Source organism: Typopeltis vanoorti, chromosome 5 (genome assembly GCF_054136105.1).
Source record: "Typopeltis vanoorti isolate ZY-2024b chromosome 5, IOZ_Tvanoo_1.0, whole genome shotgun sequence".
In the NCBI taxonomy this organism is placed as follows: Eukaryota; Metazoa; Arthropoda; class Arachnida; order Uropygi; family Thelyphonidae; genus Typopeltis; species Typopeltis vanoorti.
This window is the reverse complement of record NC_143553.1, coordinates 168,663,058-168,677,973: the sequence shown is the minus strand read 5'-3', so window position 1 is coordinate 168,677,973 and position 14,916 is coordinate 168,663,058.

Sequence of the window (14,916 nt, the reverse complement as noted above, 5' to 3'; positions counted from 1 at the left end):
TACACGGATATCTGAAGTTTCAGAAACACTGATCTATCCAAAAATATTTAGTCTGAAACACAGATGTACATTATGATGTTCGTTTTCTTAAATTCCGCTTCGAATTTGAATAGACGAAATAGCGTCTATCCAAACACACACTTACATTTTTTTCGGAGTCATTTCAATTTTGATGACTTTGGACAATTTGACTTTGAATTTAATTGTGTACTTATTTTTAGATTTTTGATAGACAAATAAATTTTTAAAGATAATAGTTTATAAATTATAAACATATTAATCAGCTGAGGGACCTTAGCTAAAAATCCCGTATATATGCGGGATAGACTATCGGCGCATCAGACTGACGCGGCTCGAATTAAATTAATAAACATTGGTTATTTATGAGCTATAAAACCCTTTAGATGAGCTTTGTTTACACATACTGCAATTGGCCCTTTCTTGATAATTTTTGGTGTATTTTTGCATGATTTCATTTTGTGCGTCACACTAACAGTGTTACTGTGCAGTTGCCTTTTGTTTTAGAAAATATATTTATGGTTGTTTAGTAAATTTTTTGTGAATTTGGATTATTATTCAAGTAAAGTAAATACATCTATTATATTTTTGCTAAGTTTGAAAATCAGTTAAATTGTTTAATTTTAGTTAATTATCTTATTTTGAAAACAAAAGATTTTTATTGAAAGTTTATTTTTCACTTGGTCACATTATAATAAATTTAGTTTAATCCTTTATCCAAGGGTGAGCAAAGAAAGTTTGCGCCTTAAAGTATCTTCAGGACTGGGGTAAAGTGGTACAACACCAGGGCAACTCGTTGCAAAGGTGGAGCAAGATACCAACACTCCTATCTCAGTATCTCCCATAATGCAAAACACATCTCCTTGCGGATATGTCTAATGTTATGCATTAAGGGAAGGGCCACAACCCAGACTAGTTTCGACCTTTATTGAGGTCTCTTCAGTGGGAGCCAGGCCCAAGTGGAGATACCAGGCAGAAGCATTAGCAGGTCATCTTTACCTATAGGAGTTGCCAAACGGTGGACCACCTTTTTATTAAATTACTCTGGATTTAGAGAAAGATGTTGAAAGTTTATGGGTAGTGGCCCTTCCCTCAATGCATAACATTATACATATCAGCAAGGAAATGTGTTTTGCATTATGGGAGATACTGAGATAGGAGTGTTGGTAGCTTGCTCCACCTTTGCAAGGAGTCTCCCAGTGTTGTACCACTTTACCCCAGTCCTGAAGATACTTTCAGACGCAAACTTTGTTTGCTCACACTTGGATAAAGGATTAAACTAAATTTATTATAAAACATTTTTATGTTATGTTGGGTAGACGTCTAGAAAAAAAATAATTTTCAATAAGAGATTTATTTATATATTTATTCTTGTTCTGGTTGGAAGACATTGGGGTTTGGGGTCCTTTCACTGATTTCTTTAATAAATAATTTTAATATTCTAGAAATTTCTTAATTATTAAACAATTACCAGAATGTAAAAAATATTAAATAAATATCACTAAGAAATCAATCAGTGGCTAATATCTCTACATGTTAATTTTCAAAAATTACCTAAACTGTAATCATATTTATTATTCAAAACATCTGAAAAATCAAATTCTGTAATTAAAAAAAAAAATACTCAGTTTTGAGCCATTCACCTTAAAAATAATGCTCGGTTAAGGGATTAAGAAATAAGTTTAAGGGAAAATTTCAGAAATTATTATTTATTTTGGTGGACAACTTTTAACGCTCTTCTTATTTTAAACTCTAACCAAGCGTGTTAACCCTTAGATGTCGGAAAAAAAGCCAAAGAAGTTATCTGGTGCACAAAACAGGAAAAGACAATTGCAGCGAGTACAACTGGAACATAAACTGGCTGGATCTCTGAATAAATTTTTAACTTCAGGACCACATAAAAACGAAGAACAGAAAGTTCTGACGAAGCAAGTACTCCGTGTAGCTCTACTCCAGAAACAGAGAGGATACAAGGTAACTATGAAGAAACAAATGTTACATGCGAAAATGAAACTGGACTGTCTACAGAAGTTGCAGCAGAAGAAATATTGGATTCCGATTCAGCGAAACACAAAACTTTAAATTTTAATGTTAATGATGCAGGTACTTGGCCGAATCATATAATTACCAAAGTTAGTGATTGTTTAGTTGAGCATTGCCCGCGTCAAGTAGTTAATAAAGAATTTCCCAAAGATGAATCTGGCCGCAAGTTTTCCGATTCATACTATTATCGAACTTTAGCAAATGGAGAAAAACTTTTAAGAAGTTATTTAGTTTATTCAGAATCACGAAATTCGGTTTTCTGTTATTATTGTAAAATATTTGGTAGTCAAAATTCCCAACTTACTAACGAATACGGTTGTAACGATTGGCAATATTTGAGTCATATACTAAAAATACACGAGACAAGTTCCGCGCACATTAAAATCTGTTCAAAATATTCAAAATACAGTGAACTTAAAATGTCGTTGATTAAGAAATGCACTATTGATTGCACACAACAAAGATTATACGAAACTGAGAAAAAAATATTGGCAATCTGTTATAGAACGGTTAATCTAACATAATACAATATTTATCAAGACAGTGTATAGCTTTTAGAGGTTCTTCACAAAAACTCTTTGAAAATGATAATGGCAATTTTTTAAAGTTAGTAGAAACTGTTGCTAAATTTGATTCGATAATGCCAGAACACTTGCATCGCATCCAAACATCACAAAAAAGGAACATTGCTCATTATTTAGGTGATAAAATACAAAATGAAATCATTCGCATAATTTCTGAAGTATAAAACAAAACAAAAATTAGAAAAAATGGTTAAAGAAGCGAAATATTATTCATTAATTCTTGACACTATTCCGGATATAAGCCACACAGAACAATTATCTATTGTTATTAGATTTGTTAATCAAAATAAAGATACAAATATAGCAGAAATTCATGAACATTTTTTGGGTTTTCAATCTGTAGAAGATGCCACTGGGCAAGAACTATTTCAATTTATAAAAACTTATTTAAAATTATTGAATATTAACATTTCGGATTTACGCGGCCAAGCTTATGGTTACGGTTCAAATATGCGAGGCAAACATAATGGACTGCAGAAAAAAATCCTTGAAATAAATTCAAGGTTTTTTTTATTCCGTGTGCTGCTCATTCATTAAATTTGGTAGTTAATGATGCAGCTAAGATATCCTGTGAAACTGTAAATTTTTTTGGGGTAATACAGGAAATATATAATTATTTTTCAATATCTGTGAAACGTTGGACTATATTAAAAAAACATATTCGTGTTTTAAATTTGAAACCACTTTCTGCTACTAGGTGGGAAAGTAGAGTAGAAGCAATAAAGCCACTTAAAAATAATATCAAGAATATTTACCAGGCTCTCTTTTTGATATTACAGAAGATGAAACTAAAGATATCGATTCTAGAGTTCAGGCAGACAATTTAATTTCAAAGATTTATTCGTTTAAATTTATTTGCTCTGTTTATGATTTGGTACGAAATCTTAAGTCACGTAAATGTTGCAAGCAAAATAATGCAGAATCCAACATTTGATATAGGAAAAATTACAGAAAATCTTGATTATGTTATATAAGAATTAAATACTCGCCGAACAGACCAATATTTTGAAAATATTATTAGAACTGCAAAAGAAGTAGCAAGCAATCTTAATATTGATCCTATTTTTCCAGACATTCGCAAAAGAACAAAAACAAAAATGTTTGGTTACGAAGCATCAGATGAGACAATACATGATCCTAAACAAAATTTTAAAATAATTTTTTTCTTCGCGATTTTAGACACGACAATAATTTCAGTCATGGAAAGATTCATACTCTTAAAACAACATAGCGAAGACTTTAAAGTTATAAGAGACAGTAAATTAAAAGATTGGAGCGATGAAGATATAATGAAGTATTGTAAAGATTTGCACTTAAAACTGAGCGACAATCAAGATTCCGACAATTATTATTATTACTATTACTATTACTATTATTACGGGCAACTCCAGGGAGTCATTAGACTTATCGAGGGAGGCCTCAAATCATATTCATCACAACTATTCAACATTCATACAGTATCTATCATACCTCGCCTTAAACTCATTCACTGTCACAGCATCCACCACAGATTCAGGGAGCGCATTCCACTCATTCACTACTCTAAAAGTAAAGAACCCAGCTCTAACACCTTTACTAACCACACTTTTGCCCAGTTTCCATGGATGTCCCCAAGTCCTCCCACAACCAGCACTGTTGTCAAAAATATCTTCTGAATTAATTTTATAGAAACCCTTCAGTAATTTGAATGTCTCAATCATATCTCCCCTCCTCCGCCTATCAACCAATTTTTGCAACCCACAAATCCTCAACCTGTTCTCATAAGGTTCATTCCACAGACCTGCTAACATCTTGGTCACTCTCCTCTGGATCTTCTCCACCTCCTCCCCATCAAGAAGAAACCTAGGTGACCAAATCTGGGCACAGTAGTCGAGATGGGGTCTTTTCAAGGCTGGATACAGAGGAACAATAACCTGCTTGTCTCTGCTTGTCAACGTATTCTTCAGCAACCAAGTGATTTGATGAGCTGATTTGGCCACTTTTGCAATGTGTTCCCTAAATTTCAATTCCTTATCCACCAACACTCCTAAATCTCGTGCCTCATCAATTTCCTGGAGCACAGTTCCACCAATGCAGTAAACTGCAGCCAATCTTTTCACCCCAAAATGCATAACCTTACATTTTGCCGCATTAATTTGACATCCATTCTCCTTAGCCCAGACCTCCAATCTATCCAAATCATCCTGCAAAATTTTGACGTCATCTGCATTCACTATTGCCCTACCCAACTTCGCATCATCCGCAAACAAATGAACTGTTCCCTCTCAGATCCTTTCCTATATCATTAATGAACAAATTAAACAGTAGTGGTCCAAGAACAGATCCTTGTGGCACACCACTAGTCACAGGCCGTCTTGTGGATTCTACTCCTGAGTAAACAACTCTCTGATATCTCTCCATCAACCACCCTCCTATCCATCTCACCAACCCTTTGTCCATCCCCATATGCTGCAATTTACTGATTTGAATTCCATGTGGTATCCTGTCAAAGGCCTTAGTAAGGTCCAGTAGAATCACTGTAAACCCATTACCCTTATCCAGTTCAGCCGTCATTGTGTTATAATACGTGAGCAAGTTACTGAGGCATGACCTACCCTTTACAAAACCATGCTGTACCCGATACAGTATTTTCCTCTTGACTATTTTCTCTAAGACCTTGACAATGATTCCTGTTATGCTGATTGGCCGGTAATTTTCAACAGCAGCCTTGGAACCACCTTTGTGCAGTGAAACTATTTTCCTCTCTTTCCACCCCCTTGGGACTAACCCAGACCTGAGACTCAAATTAAACAAAATGGTCAAGGGCACTGGCAATTCTTTAGCTGCTTCACGTACGACACGAGCTGGTATACCATCCAATCCCACAGATGTATTGACATTGAGGTTCTGTAATAGACTAGTTACCTCTACGTCATTCATCACAATTCCAGTATAAGCTGTTGGTTCTTCCATTCCTGCAAAGTCACCACCTGGATGATATACTTTTGCAAAGTTCTCGCTCAGTAATTTCACAATATCGACTGATTCGGTTGCCCCCGTACCCTCAGCATTTTTTAAGATCATTCTACCATGAGCATTTTTCCTTTTACTTGCAACATATTGAAAAAACTGTTTGGGATTCTCTTTAGCCTGCGTGGCCAATTTTCTTTCGTAATCTGCTTTTGCTTTTCTTACCACCCTTGTTACCATCCTGGCCTAAGCTTTATACTGTTCCTGCGCCTGATGGTCACGTTTCTCCTTAAATTTCCTCCACAATTGTTTCTTTTTTTTGCAGCTCAAGCTTAATAGTGTTATTCATCCATTTAACCCCTACTTGATTTATTATTCGGACTCTTGTATACAGTCAACCATTGCCTCCTGCAAACAGTTCTTAACCACCTCCCATGCACCATCAACATCCAGCCCTTGCAGTTTTACATGCCATGGCACTGAGCCAAGCACACACCTAAGCTTGTCATACTTAACAGCCCTGTAATTCCACATGTACCCTGTCTTAATTGTAAATTCCACTCCTTTAGCCACCTCGCATGTCATGACCTTATGGTCACTCTCACCAATTGGTGGCAACATGGTCATGTTCGTTACAGCCACATTATCAGTTGCAATTACAAGGTCCAGCACTCTCTGCCCCCTGGTATTTTCCACTACATGTTGCCGTAGATAGTTGTCCCTTAATAACCGCATAAAATCCAATTCCTTCCTCCCATGTGCCCTCTCCTCTTTCCAGTCAATGTTACCATAATTGAAATCACCCATAACAATTACCCTCCTTCCACTCATTTCTTCTATTTGCATATGCATACTATCCTCACCATCTATTCCATCACCTGGTCTATCTGCTAGATTCTATCTCACACCAAAGAGCCTCAAATGTGGTCTTTTCTCTATCCTGCAGTTCAACTTCTATACTCCTTGGCTGCAGCTCATCAGCTATCATCAATAACACTCCTCCCCCCTTTTTATTCACCCTGTCACTCCTGAACACGCTATACCCGTCGCATTCATTCCCACTAGCGTTATCATCTTCTATCAGCCATGTTTCACTAATACCAACAACCTGTGGCCTGGAAGTGCCAACCATGGCCAAAAACTCTTCCTTCTTGTTCCTAATACTCCTGGCATTAATGTACATGAATTGCAGCCCATTTGTCCTATCCCTACTTTGATGCCTTTACTAACTATCACATTCTGATTTGTTGTTCTTCGTACTCACTCGGGCATAATATACTCATTCATACGCTCAACTGCCTCCCTAAAGTCTGCATATCTACTCCCCCCCCCTCTCTTAATTAATCTAGTTTCCTTGAGTCTGTACATCCACTTCCACATTATTCATCAACACTTTTTCAAGTCTCCGTACACCAACTCCATTCAAATGTAACCCATCCACCCAAAATGCATAACCTTACATTTTGCCACATTAAATTGACATCCATTCTCCTTAGCCCAGACCTCCAATCTATCCAAATCATCCTGCAAAATTTTGACGTCATCTGCATTCACTATTGCCCTACCCAACTTCGCATCATCCGCAAACAAATGCACTGTTCCTCTCAGATCCTTTCCTATATCATTAATGAACAAATTAAACAGCAGTGGTCCAAGAACAGATCCTTGTGGCACACCACTAGTCACAGGCCGTCTTGTGGACTCTACTCCTGACAATCGCGATATTGATGGTATGACTTTATTTGAGGAATTAAAAACTTTGCAATGTTTTATTAAAAAAGAGTCGGCTCCTCAGGATGTTTTAAATTATATATACGAAAATACAGACAAATCGGCCCTTCAGAACACACGCAATTTACAGACAAAAAATACTAGTTGTGGTGGGCGATAGATGGCGTTGATGGAGATGATTCGTAGTAGAAGTTCAATGTAGTGGTTGAGACAGTTGTAGGTATCCTCTCGCGATGAGTCTTCGGACTCCTTGGAGGTGTCAGGAACAATAATAATAATAATAATAATAATAATAATAATAAATTAACTGACACGTTTCGAATACTGCGATTGTGATGCGTATTTATTTAACATTACCAATATCCGTAGCATCGGGGGAAAGAAGTTTTTCAAAACTGAAACTAATAAAAAATTATTTGCGGTCAACAATGTCTGGAGAGCGTCTAACATATTTATCAATTATATCAATTGAAAATAATATTATGGAGTCATTAGACATTAAAGATTTAAAAATTTTGTGGCGGCCAAAGCAAGACGGATAAATATGTAAAATAAATCTATATTTATACTAATTGTTATATAGTTAAAAGCATGAATCCAAATTATCTTCGTTATGTAATATTTCTTTTTATATCAAAATAAAAGTAATTTTTGTTTATATATATATATATATATATATATATATATATATATATATATATATATATATATATATATATATATATATATATATATTCTGTTGTATTTATATATTACGGAATAAAAAACATTTTTGAAAATGTTTATTATTAAAAATTTCTTATTTATGAATTTCAGTGATTACAATGTTCTACTACTGTTAAATAAAATTTATTTTTATATATGCGTATAAACTGTTTTGTACTTTTAACAAAATAAAATTTTTCGCAAAAATTTTTCATGGAAACTTATTTTATAGGGGCGCTGAAAACGTTTTGCGAAAGGTGCTTCCTACCCACGGCGTGGCACTGCACTCACACACAAAATTCTTTATGGAATTCGCCCAATTTATTATTCTGAGAACTTCCGCACTACGAGATACGCCTTTAGCAATCCTGACTTTTAGAAAATGAAACTAACATCATCTTAATATGATACACGTACCTGTTTCGGAATGATCAAATATTAGATAAACTTGGTTTGTTTTCAAAATGTGTTCGAATTTATCAGTCAGACAAATTTTTTTGCACAACTTTTTATTGGTTTGTTTACACAGCAATTGTCTCCTCTATATTGCTACCATCATCGGGTGAAGTCTTTGTGTTCGTTAATTCATGTCATGTCAAGAACATGGGGTTGAAGGGATTTAGTTTAGCAATTTTGAACACCTTGTTAATTTTGTATTTTCTAAAGGTATATTGCGTTACAGCTGGACTAAGGGATCTTTCCAAAAACAGCTACCTGCAGTTGTACACTAGTGGCCAAACTTGTAGAAACCTTTTGGAAAAGTGTATTTCTGAGGTTTGATGGCTCATAACACCACTTTTTTTTTTTTTTTTTGGAGTAATACCATAAAATTATATACTAATGGAAAGATAATTTAATCAAGAATGTAAATGCAATAACTTTTATGAAGGACTTTTTTTATTATAACAGCAGTTATAAAGAAGAAAAGTGAAACACAGAAAAAAATGAGATATACAAAAATTCTCACAATGTGAGTTTTTTGGTAAGTTAGTTGGGTAACCGTTAGCGTTAATTATGGCCTTACAACAGCTTCCCATGGAGTGAACCAAGTTTTTTTATTTCTGTAGCTGTTATAATGTGAAACCAAGAGTGAATTGGGTTTTATTGGTGGGTTGCTTCTGACTAACAAGTTTCTTTAGTCGGCTCCCTAGACTTTCGATTGGGTTAAGGTCTGGGCTATTCCCAGGCCATTCCAGCAGTGGAATATAATTATCCTGACACCACTTTTTGTACACAGCAGTAACATGACATGGAGCTGAATCCTGTTGAAATATAAATGCTTCATTATCTTGGAAGTCCGTGTGGTTACCCTAGTGGCTGTGCGCTTCGCAACCATATGCCTGGGGAAGGAGTGTCCTAGGTGCGATTCCCGTCGAAGACGTGAGGAATTTGAGGATCTTCCTTTTCCAAGTTAGCCGGTCTTGGGCGCGGGAAGTAGGGTTTTTTCAGCCAGTTTATCTGACTTTTTCATCCCGCAAGCAGGCAAACCGTCCCCGTGAACACACACGGATCTACAGCCATAAATACGTAACCCCCCACGAGGGGGACTCAACTTGCCCCAATAGGGACGGGGGGGAGGGAGGAAACTCCATACGAATAAATAAAAATTATCTTGGAAAAGATCACGTGCGGAAAGCTTCAGTTTCGGCTCAAGTATTTCATTTATGTATTTTGGGGCATTTATATTCCCATTAATCACGTAAATTCTGCCCACACCTTTTGATGTCATACAACGCCAGATCATAACACTAAGTGGGTGTTTCACAGTAGGTGTAATGCAATCAGGAATCAAATATTCTCCGATTCTTCTCCTTACGTATTTCATGCCATCACTACCAAACGGAGATTTTGGTCTCATCACTCCAAATAACACTGTCCCATTGTTCTGCTGTCCAGTTAATATGGGGTTAATCTTTTCAACCTTTGTTTGAGAGATAAAAATGGCTTTTTTCGTGGAATTCTAGCATTTAGACCAAATTCCTGCAGTCAGCACTGAACCGTCCTTGCACTCAACTTCACATTGTATTGTGCCATTTCATCTTGTATACACCCAGATGATTTTCTTCTGTCACGTAGGCACAGTCTCTTAATTCTTATATCATCATTTGCTGTTGTGCACCTTTTCCTGAATTTCCTTATACCTCTTCAAAAATTTAGAAATGCCACCTTTGGTTAAGTTTCCACCAATTTTTCTTCTAATTTCTTCATAAGTGTAGCCTTGTTCACTTAACAGTACTATTTTACATCGCTTTCTGGATGACCAGTCAACTCTTTGCGCCATTTCTTTAATTTTATTACGTTTTACAAGCTCAGTAAATGAAAGAACACACACAAAAAACCAACCAACCAACTTGATAGCAACACATAAGACACTGACAAACCTCTCAGCTCCAATACATGACATCAATAGCTGAATCCTACTGTGACCTTATTGGCTCATTGCCAAAATAATATGACACCTGATTGGTTCTCTAAACACTCATGCTTCTTGGCTACATTCAAATGAAGGAAAGCTACTTCGTATCAACCTAAGAAATTTGTGATTCTTTTTTCTGGTTATTTGGCTATAACCTTTCATAGAATACAGATGAACAAACTTTGATAATAATACAGATGAACAAACATAAATTATCTTTCCATTGATATACAATTTTATGGTATTACACAAAAAAGTAGTGTTATGAGCCTGAAACCTCAAAATTACACTTTTTCCAAAAGGTTTCCACAATTTTGGCCACTAGTGTATCATTGTTGGAACAAAATGGATCCTGCAGTCATCAAAATAATGACTGAATCGCCCAATCCCATCATCCATTTCTGTTAAGCTCAACGGCCTGTCACACCAAGTAGTTTGGCTTCGTACAAACCTCATACTGCTTATGATAGGGTGGTTAATACTATCTGCAGTGTTCGTTATAACTGTAAATTGCGAGTGTTCTTTGAGTCGGTTTGCCTGTTTTCCGAGATGAAAAACTCGAATTTTTTTTAAGCAGGATCACAATGTTGAAGAGCAATCCACGCCTTTATGATATCAATACGATTTTATAAGAACGCCTTGGGATCCACAGCTGAAAAAAAGAGTACTGTGACTACACTACGATGAAAGAGAAAGCCTTCTGCCCCATAGTTAGCAAAGGTTCCCTTATTCAGTAAACAGCTCCCACAGTCCCGTGCAATACCACATTGCGTAATTCATACACTGAGCGGTTAGATGATCAGAGACGATTAATACAACAGTGGACCATCTTCAGAACATCCTTAATCAGTGCCGGATTAAACCCTGTGGTTTAATTTCGACTGCCTAGATCTCTAGACAGTCGAAATCTCTGGACCCCCCTCGCAAGTTATCTCATGCGTTTTTAATTTAACCAACCAACAATTTTAATAAACCAATTTTATTGCATAAATCAAACATTAACAATTATTGTTATTAAACAATAATTATAAAATTTTTTACTAAATGACAGAGGACAGAAAATGAGCTTTTAAGAGACAATTTGTAACGTGAATCTGATGTCTATGGTTTATGCACTTTAAGTTGTTAATGGGTACATTCCATTAATTCAGTATTTTCTCTATAGAGTCTTTAATGTAAAGTTTTTGTCTTTAAGTTGATTCATTTTTTCCGTCTTTTGGAAACAATTTAAGAAAGCTTGATTGCAATTTTCTTTAAAGATCAAATCAATATTATTTTGATCCATTGTCGCGGGCCTCTAAACGGCGTGGAATCCATAAGCAGGTAGGTAATGAATGTGTCTACTCTGCCTATTCGGCGCTGTCCTTGATACACCAGAGCACTCATTTCACAAAGTTAAGGAACCCTTCACAGATATTCTATTCTAAGGCAAACATGAATTCCTGTAGTTCCATCGCATTTGCTAAGGGAGGGTTCCAGTCACGAACACCGCATTCCAGAACACTCTGAAAATATATGCACCAATATGGTCTATCACATTCAGGATCAGGAAAGAGTGTACTTGATCAACAATTTTCATTAAGTCAAGTGTATTACTATTGACTCGTTTTATGCTTCTTGTAGCTTTCGGATTCCACTGGAAGTTTTTTTTTTTTTTTGAATGAATGAATGTATATTTTAATTACCCATACATCACAATGCATCATAACTATCTACATGAATGATTTTGTTTCTGCCTAAATGAAGAGTGAGTACTTAAGCAAATGCCTACTGAATCAAATACACAAGAAACCAAAATCCTCTTTGTTCATTTTGCCATAACTCCAAACAACTCAATTCAGATATGCTTAAACCAAGCTGCGAACATACAAATAAAAATGTAGCGCAATGTGAAACTTCAAAATAATTATGAAGAAATTGTGATATGTATATGCATTTCATTAACCAGCAGTGAACTTATTAAAATAACTATGCAATCCAGTATGCTTAAACCACTGCAGAAATGAAATAAAGCCTTGATTTTGTTTTTTGAAAATTTCAATTATATGCTGATACTTTCTCTTATATATATGCATGTATAATAGCTAATGTGTGTTCTAATGGCTGGTTTGCCTGTTTCACAGGATGAAAAACTCCAGTTACCGGGGGTGAGAAACAATCTTGCATCCCATGAGACAGACTCTCACCTTCGGTTGAAAAGCCCTAATAAAGGTTTGAATCCTTGTCAGGATTCGAACCCCGATCTTTCCAACCATATAAACTCAAGGGGATATGTAAGTAACTCTAGAAAGCGCTTTAATAAACATCCATGCTTTATGCAGGATTCAATCCCACAGCTTGTGTTGTACCGTATGCTATCCAGGAGGGACAATTATTACAGTGCAGAGTTTGCAGACAATGGCTTACTAACAAGTTTACTAAAATAGGTGCAAAAACAAGAAATCACTTCCATTTCTGTTTCTGAATTTTTAAAAGAAAGTTCATATTCTTTAATTCCAAATTTTTCTGTTCCAAAAATAAATGGTAATAATCAATTGGATGCAGTAATAATTAGCTAGAGAATAAACTACCATTTAATAGTGTTACCAATTAAGCCTGTGTAGCTCAGTGGAAGTGGTATTTGCTTTTATAGCAAGCTAGATCGCCTGGCTTCTACAGCGTTAGGAAAAGAGACTTAAGGTTTAATTCCAGTCGTCGACTAGAGGAACTTTTTCTAAGTCTTTCTTCTACCTGTTCCAAGTTAGTCGATCTCTGGTACAGGCAAGTGGGTTTTTCTTCTGGAAACTCAAGAAAATCGAGTATTTATTATCTGAAACAGAGTACTCCACTGTTTCAGATAATAAATATATTGTGGTAGAGAAGACGAGATGGCGGCACCTCTCTTCATTGGATGCCACTTAAAATTAATTTAGCCCTATCTCTAATCGCTATCGGTGGAGACTGAACTCCTCTCCATTTGGTCTCCTAAATTAGATGGGACTAAACGGCCTGTCCTACTCCTTCTAAGGAGTAGGAGAGGCCGCTAACCCTTTTTATTTCCTTATAAGGAAATAAAAGGCGTTAGCTGATATATTTTTGGGATATTCTGTTATCAAAAAACTTTGACGTGTCCATCAGCATATTACTTTATCAAACAATTACTCTATTCCAAATGTAGAATATTTTTCAGCCAAGCATTTAAAATGCAAGGAACCTTCACCTGAACTAAATACAGTTAGCAGTACATACTATATCAGCTGTTATATTTTTGAGGGGGGGGGGAACAAGAGCACTGGGAGGAAGCCAAACTCACGGCCCCTTTCCAAGATGAACTAACTCAGTGAAAAAGCCATTGAATGAGTAATTCACCAATGTATCAGCCACATAACATTTCCCAACATACAGATACATAATTTGGCTTTTATTTTTGCTTGCCCATTTTTCTGATCTTCAACTTGTCAACAGTACGTCCGTGATCCCATAAGGAAATAAATAACATCTTCGGCAATATTTGCGCCTTGTTCAAAAGTATAGCCGAAAATGTTATTTAGCGTAAGGTAAAGCATGCACAGTGGCAACAGTACTTTCAGCAGCAACCTACCTAGGCAGTCGGCACGTGCCTTCAACAGTTCTTCTGTTGATTTTGTTTGAGAAATGGTTTATTTGTGTATTTATCTTTAAATATTTCGCGATGTTTTGTGCAACATGGCCGCTACACGGCCAATCAAAAAACCCAGTGAAGAATCCCAGAAAAAGAGGTGAACAATTGATCTTGAAACAAAGTTGCAAGTTATAAAGCAACATGAAACTGGTAAGCCCGTCACTTGATCGCACATGACTTCGGATGGTCTCATTCTACAGTGACCACTATTTTGAAAAATAAGGATAAAATCGTAGACTGTGAAAGGATCTGCTTCCATTAAATCGACAATAGTGACGAAGCAACGACAAAATCCTATCACTGATATGGAAAAGCTACTTGCATCATGGATAGAGGACTGAACCAAAACAGCATATCCCCTTAGCACTGTGACCATAACCGCTAAGTCTCTTCAACATGTTGAAGGAGAAAACTTAACCCGATTATGATTACGACTACGATTCAACGCTTCTTCCAGTTGGTTCATGAGATTCAAGCAGCATTTTGCGCTGCATAATGGGAAAATGTATGGGAATCTGCAAGTGTTTAGAAGGCTGCCAATGAGTTTGTGGAAAAATTGGATAAAATTATTATGGAGGAAAATTATTTGCACAGCAAATAATTAATATGGTTGAGATGTCCTTGTTTCGGAAAAATATGCCCGAGCGGACATTCTTTCACAAAAAGCTAAAACATATACCTAGTTTCAAAGCTCTTAATGCCCATATTACGATTCTGTTACGGGTACTGTGACTGGATATAAACTGAAGCCATTTTTGATATGGCACATTGAGAATCCATGAATCCTCAAAAACATTAGGAAGCATACTCCTAGTTCATTATCGAAGCAA